We start from the raw sequence: 19,648 nt of genomic DNA, 5'->3' as shown, positions 1-19,648 counted from the left end.
CCACCCCTTACTGTCCCTCCCCTATTTTCCCCCAACAGACCCCAGTGTGTGATGCTCCCCTCCCTGTGTCCATGTGTTCTCATTGTTCAACACCCACCTATGAGTGAGAACATGAGGTGTTTGATTTTCTGTTCTTGTGTCAACAAGTATATCCTTATTCAAGTAACACATACTCATTGTTGAACAGTTAAAAGGTACAGATAATCACAAAATAAACTCACCACAAATAAGTGCAGAAATAAACACTGTTAACATTTTGCTGCATATCACTGCAGGTTTTTCATGGATAAACCTGCAAGTATAAAAAGTATCAGATTCAAATATCTGTGGGTTGTGCTTGCTAGACAAGTCTTAAATTGTATTTTTAAAATAAACATTATATAATTTATTACAGCTTATTGCAAAAGGGTCAAGAAATCAAGATAGCTGTTTCTCTTCATTAAAAATCTATTCATTTCATGTAGGAGGACAGTTAACTTGTTACCAAGCAGAACTAAATTTAAAACAAAATTGACAACTATTTGTAGCCTATATGTAGTTAGTTCTGGTTAGAGATAAAGCTTCACAATGCTGTTTTATTCATCACATTAACCAGCTGTAAAACACAGACCTTTATCTATAGCAGACAGAGAATTTCAGGATTTATATACAGAAACCCTACAAAGTCATGTGTTTTAAAATCAGTGTTTCATTATTAAGAACTCTCAAGCTACTTGTAAAACTAATCTAATAAAAGTGGGTCTAAGTATTTTCCAAAAAAAAAGGTTTATGTTCCATATACTGTTTTATAATTGAGGTGGAATTCACATAACATAAAATTAACCATTTTGAAGTGAACAATTCAGTGGCTATTAGCATATTCACAGTGTTGTGCAAGTGCTACATCCATCTAGTTTCGGAAGTGTTTCATCACACCAGATGGAAACCTGGCACCCGTTAAACAGTTGCTCTCCATTCCTCCCTCCCCCTAGTGTCTGGCAACCATTATTCAATGTTCCAACTCTTTAAGGATTTACCTACTCTGGATATTTCATATAAATAGAATCAAAGAGTGTCTGACCTTTTGTGTCTAGCTCCTTTCACTTAACATGTTTCTGAGATTCATACATGCTGTACTATCAATAATTTTGTAAAAAGTTTTAATACTTATTATGGTTGAATATTCCACTGTGTGTGTATACATATATATATAACCTGATTTGTTTACTCATCTCTTGATGGACATTGGGGGCCGTCTGCACCTTTTGGCTATTATAAAAAGTGCTGTTATGAATGTGCATGTACTTGAATTTGTCCTGAGTACTTGTTGTCTCATCTTGGTAATTTTAATTATAAAAAACATACTAAATTTTAATTAGAGGAATTTGTTCTAATTCTTATTCAAGTATTCATGTAGGATCCCCTAGTTATTTAGATGATTTCTCCTCTTCCTAATAAAAAAATAAAAACATGTTTTCCAAAAGTTGGGAAACAGGCTGTAGCTACAACCACAACCTGTTCAGCCTCCCCCTACCCCCACCCTCACCCACGTCTCTGCTCCTATCTACTGCCCCAACACTCACTCTAAAAAGTTAACCATGGCCGGGCACGGTGGCTCACACCTGTAATCCCAGCACTTTGGGAGGCCGAGGCTGGCAGATCACCTGAGGTCAGGGGTTCAAAATCAGCCTAGCCAACATGGTAAAACCCAGTCTCTACCAAAAATACAAAAATTAGCCAGGCATGGTGGCAGGCACCTGTAGTCCCAGCTACTTGGGAGGCTGAGGCAGGAGAATCACCTGAACCTGGGAGGCTGAGTTTGCAGTGAGCTGAGGTTATACCACTGAACTCGAGCCTGGGAGACAGAGTCTCCCTTAACCAGACCAGCTAAGCGGCCCGTGGAAGGTAAAGAAATTCATTTAAGTAAAATTTTCAAATGTTTAAAATATACGCAGGTAATAGGCCCACTAGATCCAAGGCCTTTATGTCAATAGTAAGATGCACATACAAGACTTGGTGAGGATATAATTGTTTGCTACATACAGTCCCCCACACAAGATGGTTCAACTTGCATTTTTCACTTTGCAATGGCTCAAAAGTGGTTCACTTTCTGTACACTTCTCAACTTAAAATGGGCTTGCTATGGTATTTTCAACTTATGATGGGTTTATCAGGATGCAACCCCATTGGTAGTTGGGAGCATCTGTATTTGCACACATCGAGGCGATGCTTAGTATTTCCAATTAGGCTTCCTAAATTTATTTTAAATGGTTGGTATTATTTTGAATTGTGTTCACTAATGCAATATAACAAAAATGATTTAAAATACAATGATAAATAAGTTTAAGCAGATTTTAAATGGGTTAGTGAAAGAACCAGAGAATTTCTGCCATTTTCTTTAAAGAAACTATGTTTATTTTGAAATCGTGAAAGACTATCTCAACTCATTTTCTCTTTGAATAGAGACAGGGTCATGCTCTGTCACCCAAGCTGGAGTGCAGCAGCATGATCATAGCTTGCTGTAACCACAAACTCCTGGGCACAGGGATTCTTCTGCCTCAGCCACCCAAGTAGCTGGGACTACAGGCATCTGCCACCATGCCTGGCTAATTTTAAGTTTAGTTTTTGTAGAGACAGAATCTTGCTATGTTGTCCAGACTGGTCTCAAACTCCTGGCTTTGAGTGATCCTCCCTCCTTGGTCTCCCAAAGTTCTGGGATTACAGGTGTGAGCCATCAACACACTTGTATTACATAAGCATTTGGTTACATTTCTTTCCAATTTCAGCTTTCGTTTTGAATAACCTAAAAGCAAGGTGCTTCTCACATGGCAAAAATAACATCCCATGTTAAGCTTCATAGAGGGTATCACTTTGGATGCTGAAAGCTTTCGCCTTTTTTAAAAAATTAGAAGTTTTAATGATTGAATAGGAACCAGAAAAGGAGATGGAGAAGAGCCAGAAATCTAAGTGGGAATTGATGAAGCCAGGAAGGAATTCAAAGAGAAAGAGTGGTTATAGAAGAACCAGGCTGGGCACAGTGGCTCACGCCTGTAATCCCAGCATTTTGGGAGGCCGAGGCGGGTGGATCACGAGGTCAGGAGTTTGATACCAGCTTGACCAACATGGTGAAACCTTGTTTCTACTAAAAATACAAAAATCAGCCGGGCGTGGTGGCACACACCTGTAATCCCAGCTACTCAGGAGGTTGAGGCAGGAGAATTGCCTGAACCTGGGAGGCGGAGGTTGCAGTGAGCCAAGATCGTGCCACTGCACTCCAGCCTGGGCGACAGAGTAAGACTTTGTCTCAAAAGAAGAAGAACCAGGAAGAAAAGTGCTTGCTACACATTCCCACGTGATTACCTCACTTCCCTTCCTCTCCTGAACCCTTCCTCTATGCCTGAAAGCACAGTCAGTTCTCCCTGGCTAGCGGTACCCTCCTTTGTTGAAAAATTGTTATGAACATGGGAGGCTAAGGACACCATTCCTATCGAGGGGAAAAAACGAAAAAGAAAAAGGGAAGGAAATGTAAGTGTGATGCCATATCTGAAAGAGCTTTGGAATCTGTAAGACACTGTGTACATGATGGAATTCAGGGGAAATATCGGCTGGTCTAGATGATTCAGATGTGTCTTTCAGTGGAAAAGAGTTATAACGAGGGTCAGATGTGACAGTGAATCCACCATCTCAGCAGGAGGAACTATTATGTGTGAAACTGATCGCCAGCAAATTCTTCAGAACTTGCTGTTCATCATTAGTTTCCTCCTCTGCCTTAATACCCTTGTGCTGTGAACACTGTGCAGAATTCTTTTAAAAGCTCAAATTTTAAATGAACAGGTACAAAAATTTGTAGAAGAGATATAAAATAAAAAACAAGTTGAGAATTGTGGCTGGACCTCTACGAATAATGCTAGGATGCCAAATCTTTAAATGAGTTCATGAAGCCAGGAGTTCAAGATAAGCCTGAGCAACACAATGAGACCCCACTTCTACAAAAAAGTCAAAAATAAAAAAATTAGCCAGTTATGGTGCCGCACAACTGTGGTCTCAGCTACTAAGGAGGCTGAGGCAAGAGCATTCCTTGAGTCCAGGAGTTTGAGACTGCAGTGAGCCATGATTGCATCACTGCACTTCAGCCTGAGGGACAGACCAAGACCCCATCCCGAAAAATAAATAAATGAGTTTAGACTTGAGGAAGCAATTAAAGTTGAGAAATAACAAAGACAAGAGGGATTCCTTATCATTAGTGATGGCGGTGTAATGTTTAACAGGTGAAAATAAACACAACTATACAACTTCTGTCTGATTCTCTTCTTTTCTATCAAGAAAAATATCTTCAGTGTAAACTTTCAGCACTTGGAAAAGATAAAACAAGTACATTTAAGAAAGCCTCAAAGTTCATTTGATAGGTGAGGAATGATGAGTCCATTTAGTTATTTTCACTGTTAAAGAGAAATACCTTTCTGAACACTAGAAGAGTTGTTCATGTCAGCACAAGTCAGTAATCTTAAAAATTTCAGAGAACGGATACAAGCATGCTCTAATGTGTGAGCAGAAAAAAAAATTCTGTCTTCTAAAAAGCATACACTGGACAAGGTTGCTGTAATTCCCAGTGGAGCTTTCTAGTAATTGGTTGCCATGGAAAGGAGTAAGTGCCTTCCTGAAACAGCTGGCATGAATTCACCTTTCTTCCCAAATCCCATGGAAATGTCAGGAGAGTAAAATTAAGTACAAATAAGTCTCAATAAACTTTAGAAAATTCAGAAGGGGTTATTGGAATATACTGAGGAATTTCTGGAATATATTGATGCTGAAACATAACAGAGCTAAGCAACTCATGAATCCAGACCCATGAACAAGAGCTTTAAAAATAAAAGATTGCCCGACAGAATTCTGCAAAAGTCTCACAATCAGAATAAAGAGGCTGGCTGGAAAAAAGTAAGCCCTGGGCAGGCAACAAGTAAAGGCAGAGCTGGTCCTCGTGCTACCTAAGATCCGATGCTGATGTGTGCCCCAGGCTGTACGCAGTGAGAGCTTCTGTGTAAGAGATTTTCAAAATGGACATTCAGTCCAGGGAATGGGGGCCTCATCCCCAGGTAATGATAGCTGCATATTCTGTAAACAAGCCATATTCACATCTTAAAGAAAAGCCCACCTTCTCTCTGCCACACACAGCTGCTTGAGTTGGAGCTGATTTAATCCAAACTTAAGCTTCTAGCCATGTAAACAAAAACTCTTTTATTTATTTACTTATTTATTTTTAACTTTTATTTTAGGTTCAGTGGTACATGTGCAGGTTTGCTACATAGGTAAACTCATGTCATGGGGGTTTGTGGTACAGATTATCTCATCACCAGGTACTAAGTCTCGTAACCAATAGTTACTTTTTCTGATCTTCTCCGTCCTCCCACCCTCCAACCTCAAGTAGATCTTCATGTCCATTATTCACTTCTTTGTGTCCATGTGTTCTCATCATCTATCTCCCACTTATAAGTGAGAACATATAAGTGGGTATTTGGTTTTCTGTTCCTGTGTTAGTCTGCTAAGGATAATGGCCTTCAGCTCCATCCAGGTTCCCACAAAAGAGACAATCTCATTCTTTTATATGACTGCATGGTATTCTATAGTGTATATAAACACATTGTCTTTATCCAGTCTACCACTGATGGGCATTTAGGTTGATTCCATGTCTTTGTTATTGTCAACAGTGCTGCAATGAACATTTGCATGCATGTGTCTTTATGGTAGAATGATTTATATTCTTTTGGTTATATATCCAGTAATGGGATTCTGGGATGAGTGGTAGTTCTGGCACACAAAAATACTTACACTCTCCAGAAATGAATAATCTTCGAATCAGTATCTTGTCTATAAAAATGATGAAACAACCGAGAATCATCAGACAACCTGGAAGATGTACAGAGAAGCAAGAAACTCAATAATCAGAAACTAAAACCTGAGAAAATGCACAATAGGGCACAGAATAAGGTGCTGAAATAAGTATGTTTGATGTCTTCAGACAGATTCTAGGGAGTTCTGAACCCATAAAAATAAAATATAAATGGCCACAAAGCAATAATAAAGATGTTTAAGATTATTTAAATATTTACAGTAAGAAAAAGAGTTGGAAAAAAGGGAAGCAATGATCATTCCAAGTAAGCATGAACTGATGAAGCACAAGTCATGCCTCAACCATTTCATTTCCTGTTTTTAGAGGTCATCAGACTAGTGGATCGGGGAATGCCAGTGGCATGATGTGTCTTGTGTCTAGCAAGCCATTAAATTACTGTTTCATGATACTGTACTCTAAAAACTAATTATAGCCTACCAGTGATTGATAGTTAGAAAAGTAAGCTAATAGAAATTTCTATCACCTTAAAAATTTTTTTCTATCACCTTAAAATTTTTCACTTACTATTGTGCTTAAAACATTTTCTGTTTCATATTCAGCCTAGCCCCATTGCCTAGAACAATACTCAGCAAAGGACGGAGTCTCATTAGAAATTTATTGAATGATAATTAAATTTCACTGTAATTAATGCAAAATCTGTGTTTAAAAGCATGTATGAGATGAAAGGGAAGTAGCTGGCTTCTCAGTTCATTTGGGAATAATGTAGGGGTTTCAGTTGATTGTCTACTTAATGTTGTCAATATTGTGACATGGCGGTTAAGAGAGGTATAGATAAAAGGCTATGGCCATCGACAAATAGTGCAGAACACAGAACAGCTGTGACAAGAGTGTATGTTTCCACACAATATCTCTCATCCCACATGCTTTCATACAACGTGACTTTGACTTTTGACACCCCTCCCACTGACTGGTGGTGGTCTATGTTTCTACCCCTTGAATCTCTATAGGTTTGTAACTATGGCAGAAGTATGGCCATTTGACTTGCTAGGCCAGATTATAAAAGGTCATATAGCTTCTTCCCAGTTCTCATGGAATACTCACTCTTGAAACTCATGATGTTACATCAACAGCTCCAACTGAGGTCTCAACTGACAGCCAGCATGAACCAGATATGCAGGCAAACAAGCTTTCAGATAATTTCAGATTTGCCATTAAGTCATCCCAGCCTTCAAATGTTTCCAACCGAGGTCCCAGACAGAATAGGCAAGCCATTCTTCTGTGGTGCTTTCAAATTCCTGATCCACAGGATGTATTTTCAGAACAAAATAATTATTGTTTTAAGCCACTAAAAATTTGGGGCAATTTGTTATGGCAGCCATCGATAAGGAAACAGATATGCAAATTATGATTATTTACTCAATGGAAAGAGATGCTGCCACAATTAGAAGAGCTCATATTGAAATAGAATGTTTATTCTTTTTTTTTTTTTTTGAGATGGAGTTTCACTCTTGTTACCCAGGCTGGAGTGCAATGGCGCAATCTTGGCTCACCGCAGCCTCCGCCTCCTGGGTTCAGGCAATTCTCCTGCCTCAGCCTCCTGAGTAGCTGGGATTACAGGCACGCGCCACCATGCCCGGCTAATTTTTTGTATTTTCAGTAGAGACGGGGTTTCACCATGTTGACCAGGATGGTCTCGATCTCTTGACCTCGTGATCCACCCGTCTCGGCCTCCCAAAGTGCTGGGATTACAGGCGTGAGCCACCGCGCCCGGCTAGAATGTTTATTCTTATTCATTTACTCATTAATGAAACATTTTTGAGCCTACTATGTGCTATGGGATGTCTGAGGATACAACACTGACCCAGAAAAAGTCCCTACTCAAAGTCCTCTCCCTGGCCTGTACATTTTGATGTCTCCCATTGTTAAGTCCTCAGTTTTTATGGTTTTAACCACTGATGATGTTCAGAATATCTTCGGCTCTGAACTCTATCTTGAGCCTTACATCTGCATATTAAATGCTTACCTGCTGTCACAAGTTGACTATCCCACAGGCACCCTAAATTTTAGTCAGTGGCACTGACACCTACACATGGTCCTGAACCAGCAACCTGGGAATTATTGAAGATTTCTTTCTCTCTCCTCATCTCCCACCACTTGACAACCTTGCCTCTACAGCCACAGAGGCCACTGAGCTTTCGTCCACATTATCTGAACCCATCCCCCTTTTCCATCCCACTGCCACTGCCTGGATTTATGTCATCATTTCTTTCTTGGGTCCCCAAAACAGTCTCCTAATTAGTCTTTCCTCCACCAGTAACCTCAAATTCCTACTATACAATGCTGTTATAATATTTTTTCATACTATACAAATATAATTATTATTGTGCTTAAAATTTTTCACTTATCCTTCTTCAGAATAAAGTCCAAGATTCTTGTCACCGACATGTAAATGGAAGGAAGTTATGGAACAGCACGCAGAGTATGATCCCACTTCCTAAATATATATAAACATACTCCCACATATATGGGTATATGTATGTTTATATATATATGAAGTTACTGGATGTTCAATAAAATGTCAACAGGTATAATCTCAGAGTGAAAGATTTCAGATAATTATTTCTTTCTTTGTATTTGTATGTATTCTTTTAATACATACAATATCAAAACCCTTTTCAAAAAATGAACACATTTCATTTTTTACAGAAACAAGAAAACATTAAAAATGTTAAATAAAAAGACTCTTTGATATCCAGTGTTGGCCTGTTTAGCTTTGAGTTTCCCTCTCTTCTCCCATTCCCTGCCCTAGTCCCTGATACCATTATGAGGAACCTTCATTATCTCAGCAAATTATGCTCTCCAAGAGCCTCCAGTCCTTCACACACCCAGCTTCTGCCTGGAAAGCACTTTCCTCTGCATTTTGTTTGGCTGATCCCTACACACTTAACCAGAGTTCAAGTCAGTTATCAATACTTACAAGAAGCTTTTTCCAGCCAGTCTCTTTTGTGAATTATAAAGAAGATTTCTACACAACGGAAATCCTATCATCCTGTCATTTGTGAAAACATGGATGAACTTGGAAGACATTATGTTTAGTGAAATAAGCCAGACAGAGAGAGACAAATACCTCACTTATGATCTCATTTATATGAGGAATATAAAAAAGACAAACACAAAGAAACAGAGAGTAAAATGAAGATTACCAGAGGCTGGGGTGGGGTGGGGAGATTGAGGAGAGGGCAGTCAAGGATGCAAACTAATAGAACTTGAATATTGTCTTTTTCACACTCTGCTGTACTCACACGAAATATTTTCAGTTATTGTAATTTCTAGCAATACTTAAGAATTAGAATTACAGTTTTACTAAATGTTTCCTTAGCAAAATTTCTGACTTGATAAATATCTGTTGTTTAAAATGAAGGGAAAATGAAAGTAACTGAATTTAACAGAATTAAACATAACTGAATTGAATTGCAAAAGATGCAAAAGTAACAAAATACTTAAATGTACCTGTATTATTGTCACTAGGGGGAGCTCAGCACTTAATTTGTATTCTAAAAGAGTCCACCCTGCTGGCAATCAAAACAGCAGTTTGTATCCCATTGTGCTGTGTGAGGGGCTTCAAAATAAATTAACAGCATTATTTTCCTAGAAAATGAAAGCGACTGAATACATTAGCTCTCATGCTTTTCACAGTACTTGGAGCAAGTATAAATGCCTTCGTCTCTGTGGCGCCACTGTCAAAATAACACATACACTTCTTTGAATGTAGCTCCAAAATGGCTCATGCTCTTTGCAATGGTCCAAAATGAACAGAGGAATAAATATTAAAACACAATGCATGAAATGTGCTTCAGCACGGAAGTCTCAGTGGGAGAGTCTATACAGGTCAGACAGCAGACTAACCACAGGAACAAGATATGAACCTCAGGAGATTCTCCACCTTTAAATCTGTATCATTATTACATGTGAACCGCTTGTAAGTATACCTCTTACAATAGATGCCTTTTTTATGAACAAGGGAGACCTCTATTCTGTCGCCACTCCTTATGGCCAAAAGGAATGAACTTTGGACTCAAACTGTTCTTTAAAAAGATTAGATGAGGGAGCTGGGGTGGCTCAGGCCAGTTGGCCTGGTGCATGAGGAGGGAAGGTCAAGTGTTTGAGGCCAGCCTGGGCAATGTATAAAGCTCTCATCGATTAAAAAAAAAAAAAAATTAGATGAGATGTTTAAAAGACAGTAACCTTCGCCATGTCCTGGAGCTGAGAGATTTTGAACAAAAATAAAAGATGGAACTAGTTTTCACAAGAATAATTGAATCAAATGAGCCTGTAAATAAAATTAAAATAATAACATCACATATTTTTGTGATTCACAAGTCTGATTTCTAGTGAAGTTAAAACATAATGAAAATAAGAGATCCAGGCATTCCTTTCTACTTTTCCAGCCAAGAGCCCTAAATATGAGCCTTAAGACACTCCAAACTTGGCTATGTGCAAGGCCTGAGGGGAGGTGTTGAAATGCATGAAATCACAGACATAAAATCTGGAAGGAACCCTGGAGCAGCTGTCTACTGCTCACATACGCAGAAGTCCCTCGTGCCACCTCTGATCCCTGTGCCTTCTTGGGCCGTTGTGGTGTTCACACAGCAGGAAGGGGATCTCACCCTGTGTTAGGGCAGCCTCTTCTCATTGGATATCTCTACTTCTGCCAGAGAAATTTTTCTGTCTTCAGAATTGGAATTTCCTGCTGTATAACATCATACTTTTATTCTGATTCTGCCTTTGGACAGAAGGTAAAAAGTCTCTTTTCTTGTTCTCAGGAAAGGTGTTGAACATAAACATGGACAAAAGTCCTCCCTAGCTACTTCCTTCTTTTCCCCAGTCCCATGCCACATCCCACCAAGACTTTTTATATCCAGCCAAAATATTACAGGTTTCTTTAAAGACTTTTTAAAATTAAAATGTACTTTTATCATTTTTCCTTTGGTACAAAACTTTGAAGAAAAATTAGAAAATTCAGACATGCCAAATGAAGAAAATGAACTAACTGCTCATAAATAATCTTAGTTATCTGATTTTCTATGTCAACATATATCTCTTTATTAAATTTTTTTCATAAAATAGGATATTACTTATTGTTTTCAGCTTTTTCATATAATTAATTAATTAATTGCCTACAACAGCATTTTTAAAGCTGAATAGTACTCTACTAAGTGTTTGTACAATATTTATTTAAATAGTTCACTACTGTGGGATATTTAGGTAGTTTTGAATTTGGGCTATTAGAACAATCACTAAAAAATTCTTGTAGATGCATTTTTTGCAAGACACTTTATTATTTTCTTCCGTATTCATTTGCTAAACTAAAATTTCTAGTTTTTAGAGGTTAAACTTTTAATTCAAAAGTAAAAAACACATTCTTTATTTCCACAACAACTTCTTATAAAACATAGTCCAACCCCATAATCCAACTGTCCTCATCGACTTCAAAATCGTAAAAAGCGTATCTCTCTTTGGATACTTTTTCTGAAAAGCTGCCTCTCTCCCTCAATACCATTTTGTCAAAGAGGAAACCTGAGCTCCTGGTCTAGATCAGGTCTCTGTTATAATGCCTCATCACATCTTTCACTTGTCCTTCATGGCATTTTTCATTATTGTAACTAAGTAAGTGATAGTATGATGATTTTTCTAATTCCTGGCCTGTTAAGAGTCACAAGAGTAGAAACCATGTCTGCTATTTCAGTGACCAGCAAAAAACATGTACTAAATTGAATGGAATTATTTATTCAATTATTCACTTATTGAATAAATGGAAATATTTCTCTTTTTTTTCTTTCTGAAATTCTCCTCAGAAATAAATGGAAATATTTCTAGATTTTAGAGCAGAATGCATGCAGACCAATGAAGTCTACCATCTCTGATGAACAAGAAATATGACTTAATGTTCTATATTCTCAGTCCTTATTCTGCAGGGCTGGCACAAAGTTATATAGAAGGTTTCTACATCTTGTTACCTCACCTCCTGATGAGCCATAGTTTAGAGATTTCTACACAGGCCTAAGGCACTGAAGAAGTCCTTCTGGTCATTGATCATCTGTCCACAGACAGTACCTGGCCACTATTCCTCTCTGCATGGCCTCTCTAGGTCTGTAGCTTTTCAGAGCTTCTGTGATATGTCTGGGACATGCAAACCTTCTTATAAGACTGTCTCCATAAAACACAACACTCGGCCATTTCTCTTTGGTCCTGCCACTACCCAGAAAGGTGCAGGGAACAGTAGATTCCCTCTGCTTAGCTGACCCACAGTCGTCTTTTTCTTTCTTCCTCCACCAGCCTATGGAAATCTGTTACTTGACGAACTAAAAACTCAATAGAAAAATAGGCAAAAGTTCTAAGAACAGTTTGAATACACATAAAGGAAATACAAATGGTTTTTAAACATGCAAAAGAATGTCAAATCTTAATCACAATAAGATCAATGCAAATACAAATTACAATGAGATATCTTTCACTTACCAAACTGTGGAGATCAGATGCAAGAGAATAAAATGCTGGTGGGGATGTAGAGAGGTCTTACTTTAAGGCGATAAAAGCTGGCTGGAAATTCTTTGCTCCTACTTCCTAGCTGTTCTAGCCCAGGTGCTTAACATGTGAGTGAGACGTCTTCAGATGACTCTTCCGTCAGGAGCCATCCAAATGCCAGTATACAGGGACCATCAAGCAGAAACCACCCAGCTGAGCTCATCAACCCCCAGAACAGTGAGAGATAATAATAAGTCACTAAGTATGCAGTAGTTTGATATACAGCAAGAGACAACTAGAATGCATCGCCTGGCAATATAATTTGACAATATTTATTAGAATTTTAAATTCATACATACTTTAATTCAGAAATTTCATATATTTATTCTACAGATATACTGAAATACATATAAAGTAACATGTAACGAGATACACATTGCAACTTTGTTTACATTAGCAAAAGACTAGAAACTATATATCTTCATGGAGGACAGGTTAAATACGATCTGGTAAACATAAACGATGGAATATGCTATTCGAAAGCATGATGAGTCACAGTATATACTAATATGAAATCATATGGAATAACCCCCAAGTTGTTTGTCAATTTCACAGCAAAGTGCGGGACAGTATGCTTAAGGTGCAATCATTTGCACAATAAAAGTAATGTGCATATGTATACCTTTGTAAATGCATGGAAAATCTCTAGAATACATAAGAAAATGGGCAACAATTGTCTCCAGAAAGAGAACTTGGACATTTGAAGGACAAGGAGGGAAAGAACAAGTTTTCATGCAAACTTTTTCAATTCTGTACTCTGAGCATGTATATATTACCTACTCAAATAACTTTCTCATAAATGACCCAGTTACACCAGTACACTATCCTCTTTTTTTATTGTTTGAGACAGTCTTGCTCTGTCACTCAGGCTGGAGCGCAGTGACTTCTATCTCATCTCAGTGCAACCTCTGCCTCCCATGTTCAAGTGATTCTCCTGCCTCAGTCTCCCAAGTAGCTGAGTCTACAGGCATCTGTCACCATGCCCAAATATTTTTGTATTTTTAGTAGAGATGGAGTTTAATCATGTTGGCCAGGCTGGTCTCAAACTCCTGATATCAGGTGATCTGCCTACCTTGGCCTCCCAAAGTGCTGGGATTACAGGCATGAGCCACCACACCCAGCCACTATACTCATTTTAAAGATGAGAAAGCTAAGCTCTGAGAGCTGAGGTGATTTGTGCAGCATCTCAGAGTAAATAGTAACAGGGCAAGTTCTGGAAGTGAAGCTCTTTTGCTTGGCTAGAATCCCTTAAGTTTTTTTTAGTAAGTCCTTTCTTTTAGCATTTCCAGGAAGTAGATTTTTCAGCGTGTTCTACTTCCAGACTAAGTCCCTTAGAACTAAGTCTATGTGTGTTGTATTAGTTTCCTATGGCTGCTCTCACAAATGACCATAAACCTAGCGGCTTGAAACAACTCAATTTTTTTACAGTTCTGGAGGCCTTAAGTCCAAAATGAGTCTTACTATGATAAAATCACAGTGTTGCTAGAGCTGCATTCCTTCTGGAGGCTCCAGGGAAGAATCTATTTCCTTGCTTTTCCCAGCTTCTAGAGATGGCGTGTATTCCTTGGTTCATGGCCACCTGTTCCTCCACTTGCAAAGCATATCAATCTGACCTCCATTGGCCCATCTCCTTCATTGATCATCTTTGATCTTCCTGCCTCCCTATTTTAAGAGCCCTTGTGATTATATTGAGCCTATGTGGATAGTACATACAGGATAATCTTCCCATATTAAGATCCTTAATTTAATCACATCTGCAAAGTCCCTTTTAAGATGTAAGGCAACAGTCACAGGTTCTGAGGATTAGGATATGAACATGTTTGAGAGGCCATTATTCAGCCTACCAACACATTAGACCTAAGTTTAGGGAAGCCTCATAAATGCTGTCTCAGTTTCTCCAACTATAAAATAAAGACAAGAATGCTACCTATCTTGTAAGGTTATTTTGCAGATTACATAAGTTAATATATTTAAAGAGCGTGGAACACTGTCTGACACATTGTAAACACTGGATATATGTTATTTGTAATCATAATTATTGTTCTGCTGACCCTCTATGTGATAGCATATTAGAGCCTTTCATCAAAAGAATTAATAATCTCTTATTTCTTCCTTTAGATTTAACATATGCTGAGAATACAGAAAAGAGGCTTTTACCTAAGTTTAGCAAAATACAGTGTAACAAAATCAGTTTTGAGGGAAATAACACACTCAACAGGCAAATTGAATTAATTTAGAATAATGGCTAACATTTTGTGTAGTAATCTTCCATCTGTGCATTTTCAAGTATAGAACATACACAGCGAGCCCTTGTAATCAGTCTGAAGTATCTGTTGAGAATTTACTACATTCAAGGCTCTGTGCAACAGGGATACAAAAGGCAGAGATATTTCAGGTTATCCTGGATTTCAATAGCTGAGATAAGTGAGTCTCAAGGAGACCTACTTGCAAAGCTTCACACAACCAAAACTGCGGGTGAGAATGAGACTCTGGAGATGAACTATAAACAGAAAAAAAAGTGGGAAAGACACTGCACTATATGATATTATATGGGCTAAATGACTGTAAGTGCGAAGACATTTCAGATTAGGAAGAATCCATTAAGATGGATGGATCAGAAAAAGCATCATTAAAGGAATTCATAACTTTTAGATAAAGAGAGGAAGGGAAAAGATAAATTTTGAGTGTGAGCCAAGACACAGAATAAAATATCCCAGAAAGGTGCTGGAGAAAGTATGCATAGAGTATTTGTAATGGAGAGTAGAGTAGAGATAGAAAGCAAATGACTTCTCCATAACTTACACTATGGGGTGAGGATGGAAGAGAACTACATGTGGGAAGGGAGGCTTTTGGCCAACTCTTCCACAGTGCAAGGTCAAGTCCACAGGACGTCCCAGCTCCCAAGCCATTCCTGATGCAGCAGGAAACCAAGCACCAGGTGGCCAAAACAGTTCATGTTAGAAGAAGGTAGAGACAAAGTTGTCTTTCTTCAAGCTTGAGATATTATGTAAGCTCTGCTTCTTGATATTTCAAATACACCTACCTGGCCAAGTGTGGTGGCTCATGCCTGTAATGACAGCACTTTGAAAAGCCAAGGCAGGCGGATCACAGGAGGCCAAGAGTTTGAGACCAACCTGGCCAACATGGTGAAACTCTGTCTCTACAAAAAATACAAAAATAATTAGCCGGGTTTGATGGTGCATGTTAGGAATCCCAGCTACTCAGGAGGCTGAGGTATGAGAGCTGAGGTCATGCCACTGCACTCCAGCCTGAGCGACAGAGGAATACTATGTCAAAAACAAAACAAAACAAAACAAACAAAAACAAATGTAACAACCTACGAGGTAGAGTTCAACATGAAACCTAAGGCCCAGGAAAATTTGATAACTAATCTTTGAAAGATATGTATAAAATTCTAGAAGAACACCTAGGCAGTACCATTAAGGACATAGGTATAGGCAAGGACTTCATGACTAAAACACCAAAAGCAATGGCAACAAAAGCCAAAATAGACAAATGGGATCTAATTAAACTTAAGAGCTTCTGCACAGCAAAAGAAACTATCAATAGAATGAACTGGCAACCTACAGAATGGGAAAAAGTTTTTTACAATCTACCCATCTGACAAAGGGCTAATATCCAGAATCTATGGAGAACTTAAACAAATTTACAAGAAAAAAACAAACAACCCCATCAAAAAGTGGGCAAAGGATATGAACAGACACTTTTCAAAAGAAGACATTTATGCAGCCAACAAACATATGAAAAAAAGCTGATCACCTCTGGTCATTAGAGAAATGCAAATCAAAACCACACTGAGATACCACCTCACACCAGTTAGAATACCAATCATTTAAAAATCAGGAGACCATAAATGCTGGAGAGGATGTGGAGAGATGGGAATGCTTTTACACTGTTGGTGTGAGTGTTAATTAATTCAACCACAGTGGAAGACAGTGTGGCTCTGCACAGCAAAAGAAACTGTCCTCAAGGATCTAGATTCCTCAAGGATCTAGAAATAGAAATACCATTTGATCAAGCAATCCCATTACTGGGAATATACCCGAAGGATTACAAATCACCCTATTATAAAGATACATGCATACATATGTTTATTGTGGCACTGTTCACAATAGCAAAGAGTTGGAACCAACCTATATGCCCATCAATGATAGACTGGATAAAGAAAATGTGGCACATATACACCATGGAATACTATGCAGCCATAAAAAAGGATGAGTTCATGTCCTTTGCAGGGACATAGATGAAACTGGAAATCGCCATTCTCAGCAAACTGACATAAGAACAGAAAACCAAACATCGCATGTTCTCACCCATAAGCAGTTGTTGAACGTTGAGAACACATGGACACAGGGAGGGGAGCAGTCCTGGGGCCTGAGGAGTGGGGGGCTAGAGGACGAATAGCCGGGGGTGGGGAGGTTGGAGAAATAGCTAGGAGAAGTACCTGATGTAGATGGTGGGGTGATGGATGCAGCAAACCACCACCATGGCACGTGTATACCTATGTAACACTCCTGTAAGATCTGCACCTGTGCCCCAGGACTTAAAGTATAATAGAAAAATTTGAAAAAAAGAAAGATACGTATAGGAATTACTACAATTATTGGATATTTTTAAAATGCTGAGAACTGTGTTATCACTTGCTTTACATATTTTAAGGCCTTTTAAACACCCCCGAGGTAGGCATTATTATCTCCATTTCACAAAATGAGAAGCCAGAAAGACAGCCAAGAGATTAGTGTTCGTCCTCTCCATAGCTGCACTGAGTGCCTCACATTTCCCACTTAAGTGAGCTGCTCTCCATTCAGTGGTGGGTTCTGGACAAATGAAATAAATTCTTTCCTGGCTTGTTTTTGTTTCTTGAAAAATATTGCAAGAAATTTCTGTAAACTGACTGAAAGTCCTGAAAGGAGAAATGTCATAAATGCTACATCACCTCTATGTTGAGTAGCCTTAAGACCATGAAACTCAATTCCTCTACATCCGTACATGAGCAGGTGGTAAGGAGAGGGAATGGCAGCAGCTTTTCTTTTTCTTTTTGCTTCCTCCAATCAGATACAGCTGAAGCAAGCAATCTTTTTTCTTTTTCTTTCTTTCTTTTTTGAGACAGTCTCGCTCTGTTGCCAGGCTGGAGTACAGTGGCACGATCTTGGCTCACTGCAACCTCCGCCTCCCAGGTTCAAACAATTCTCTTGCCTTGGCCTCCCGAGTAGCTGGGATGAGACTACAAGTGGGCGCCACTACACCCAGTTAATTTTTGTATTTTTAGTAGAGACAGGGTTTCACCATGTTGGCCAGGATGGTCTCGATCTCCTGACCTTGTGATTTGCCTGCCTCGGCCTCCCAAAGTGCTGGGATTACAGGCGTGAACCACCGCAGCACCCAGCCAGAAGCAAGCAATCTTTGTCTGAGGTGCATACCAAGAAGTTGGGAAAGGTTTGGGATAGATCACAGAAAATGAGTCAGGAACAATTCTATTCTCCTTCTGCCAGGAAGAAACAGCTATACACAAATGGGCAAGCTGAGCCCCATGTAATTCTGTCATAGCTAAGAAGACCCAGAACGTCTGGACAATCAGCTTATTGACTGCTACCTCTAATGCTAAAAGACATGAATGTCTTCTCTATGAAAAAATTTGCTGAAATGCATTTAAAATGTTAATGACATTCTTCCCTACCTTACCCCACCTGACTCTTTCCCTTCCAAAGAAAAAGTTCCCAAAATATATTGGCTTTGTGGCACCCTTAGTGTCTCAGTATTTTTATCACATGCCTCAAGCCAAAAGAAATACCCAATAGGCCAGGTGCGCTGGCTCATGCCTGTAATCTCAGCCCTTTGGGAGGCCAAAGTGGGTGGATCACCTGAGGTCTGAAGTTCGAGACTAGCTGGCAACACAGTGAAACCTGTCTCTACTAAAAATACAAAAATTAGCTGGGAATAGGGGCACATATCTGTAATCCCAGCTACCTCACACTCTGAGAATGGCTTGAATCTAGGAGGTGAAGGTTGCAGTGAGCCAAGATAGCAACACTCCACTCCAGCCAGTTACACATGGATTTTTCTAAGGGTAACTGCTTTTTATTTCAGCAACAGGTGAAAACCCAACCTCACAAAAATATTATAGGAATAGAAAGAGTGTAATATGATCTAATTTTAAAACTAACTATTTTGAGCTTGGAATTTACAAATAACACTGTGATCCCCAGTGAGTTCATTGAGGGTGCTAAGGCACACAGTTTGGGATCTGTGATGGAAAGTTAAGCTACTGAGGTTAACGTCTTATAAGAGTACATCAAGTGGAACTTCCCCATTTCCTCAATAGTTGTTCATTTGCCCCAGGGAGACATATTCTCGAGATCACAAAAAGGAGGTAGCAGCCAGGTGCTGAGATCCACCAGGTACTATTCATTTAGTCTGATCCTCAGAGAATCATCCCTGCCAGGCTTTCAGGCCATTACTGCTTGCCACTGTCTAGCATGGAAGTGGTGATTTTTTAAACAGTCTGTCTCTTTTCGTTCATATAATCCTATCATTTAAAAGCCTTGATATTGTAGAAAAAGAGCCAGATTTACAGATGCTTAGATTGGGACCATTTCTCTACCACCTCGTAACCTTGGGTAGGTCACTTACTGTTTCCAAACTTTAGTTCTGAAGATAAACCTTCTCTGTGTGCAATCCAATATTTTAGTCCTAACTATGTAACACATTTGAATGAGGCAAAATTTCTCTAACTCGATGTGTATAAGAATCATTTGAGGGCCATGGTTACAACGCAGAAACCTAGGCTCAATTCTCAAATATTCTCATATAGCAGGTCTAGGATGGGGCCCAGGAATCTGCTCTTTTAACAAGCAGCCCCCTCAGTGACATAGACTCAGGTAGGTCAGATGTTGAGAAACATTAGTAAAAGGCATTATTTAAATAGTTGCATATATATCATTTCATCCTCTCAACTAACCTTTTAAAGTAGGTGGATTGGCATTACTTTCATTTTTATAGAAGAGAAAACTGGCCTGGTGTGGTGGCTCACCCCTGTAATCCCAGAACTTTGGGAGGTCAAGGCAGGTGGATCATGAGGTTAGGAGATCGAGACCATCCTGGCTAACACGGTGAAAACCCATCGCTACTAAAAATACAAAAAATTAGCCGGGCATGGTGGCACGTGCCTGTAATCCCAGCTACTTGGGAGTCTGAGGCAGGAGAATTGTGTGAACT

The 19,648-nt window shown here is 39.1% G+C and overlaps 1 long non-coding RNA gene across 3 annotated transcripts in view; it reads right to left on the bottom strand.

The window, feature by feature from the left end:
- Nucleotides 1–121: 121 nt before the first annotated feature.
- The window catches only part of LOC116531091, a 43,080-nt gene continuing 23,553 nt past the window's right edge, over nucleotides 122–19,648 (bottom strand). For 2 of the 3 annotated variants that reach the window (XR_004260272.1, XR_004260265.1), the window contains one exon: nucleotides 5,713–5,883. This is a non-coding gene — a long non-coding RNA (uncharacterized LOC116531091). Of the gene's footprint in view, nucleotides 293–5,712; nucleotides 5,884–19,648 lie in introns of those variants that run through there. The other variant, XR_004260269.1, reaches the window with a different exon arrangement.

Source organism: Sapajus apella, unplaced genomic scaffold (assembly GCF_009761245.1).
Source record: "Sapajus apella isolate SASKATOON/1434 unplaced genomic scaffold, GSC_monkey_1.0 scaffold3, whole genome shotgun sequence".
Taxonomy (NCBI): Eukaryota; Metazoa; Chordata; class Mammalia; order Primates; family Cebidae; genus Sapajus; species Sapajus apella.
Note: the sequence above shows the minus strand (reverse complement) of the source record. Positions and strands in the feature narration are given on the sequence as shown.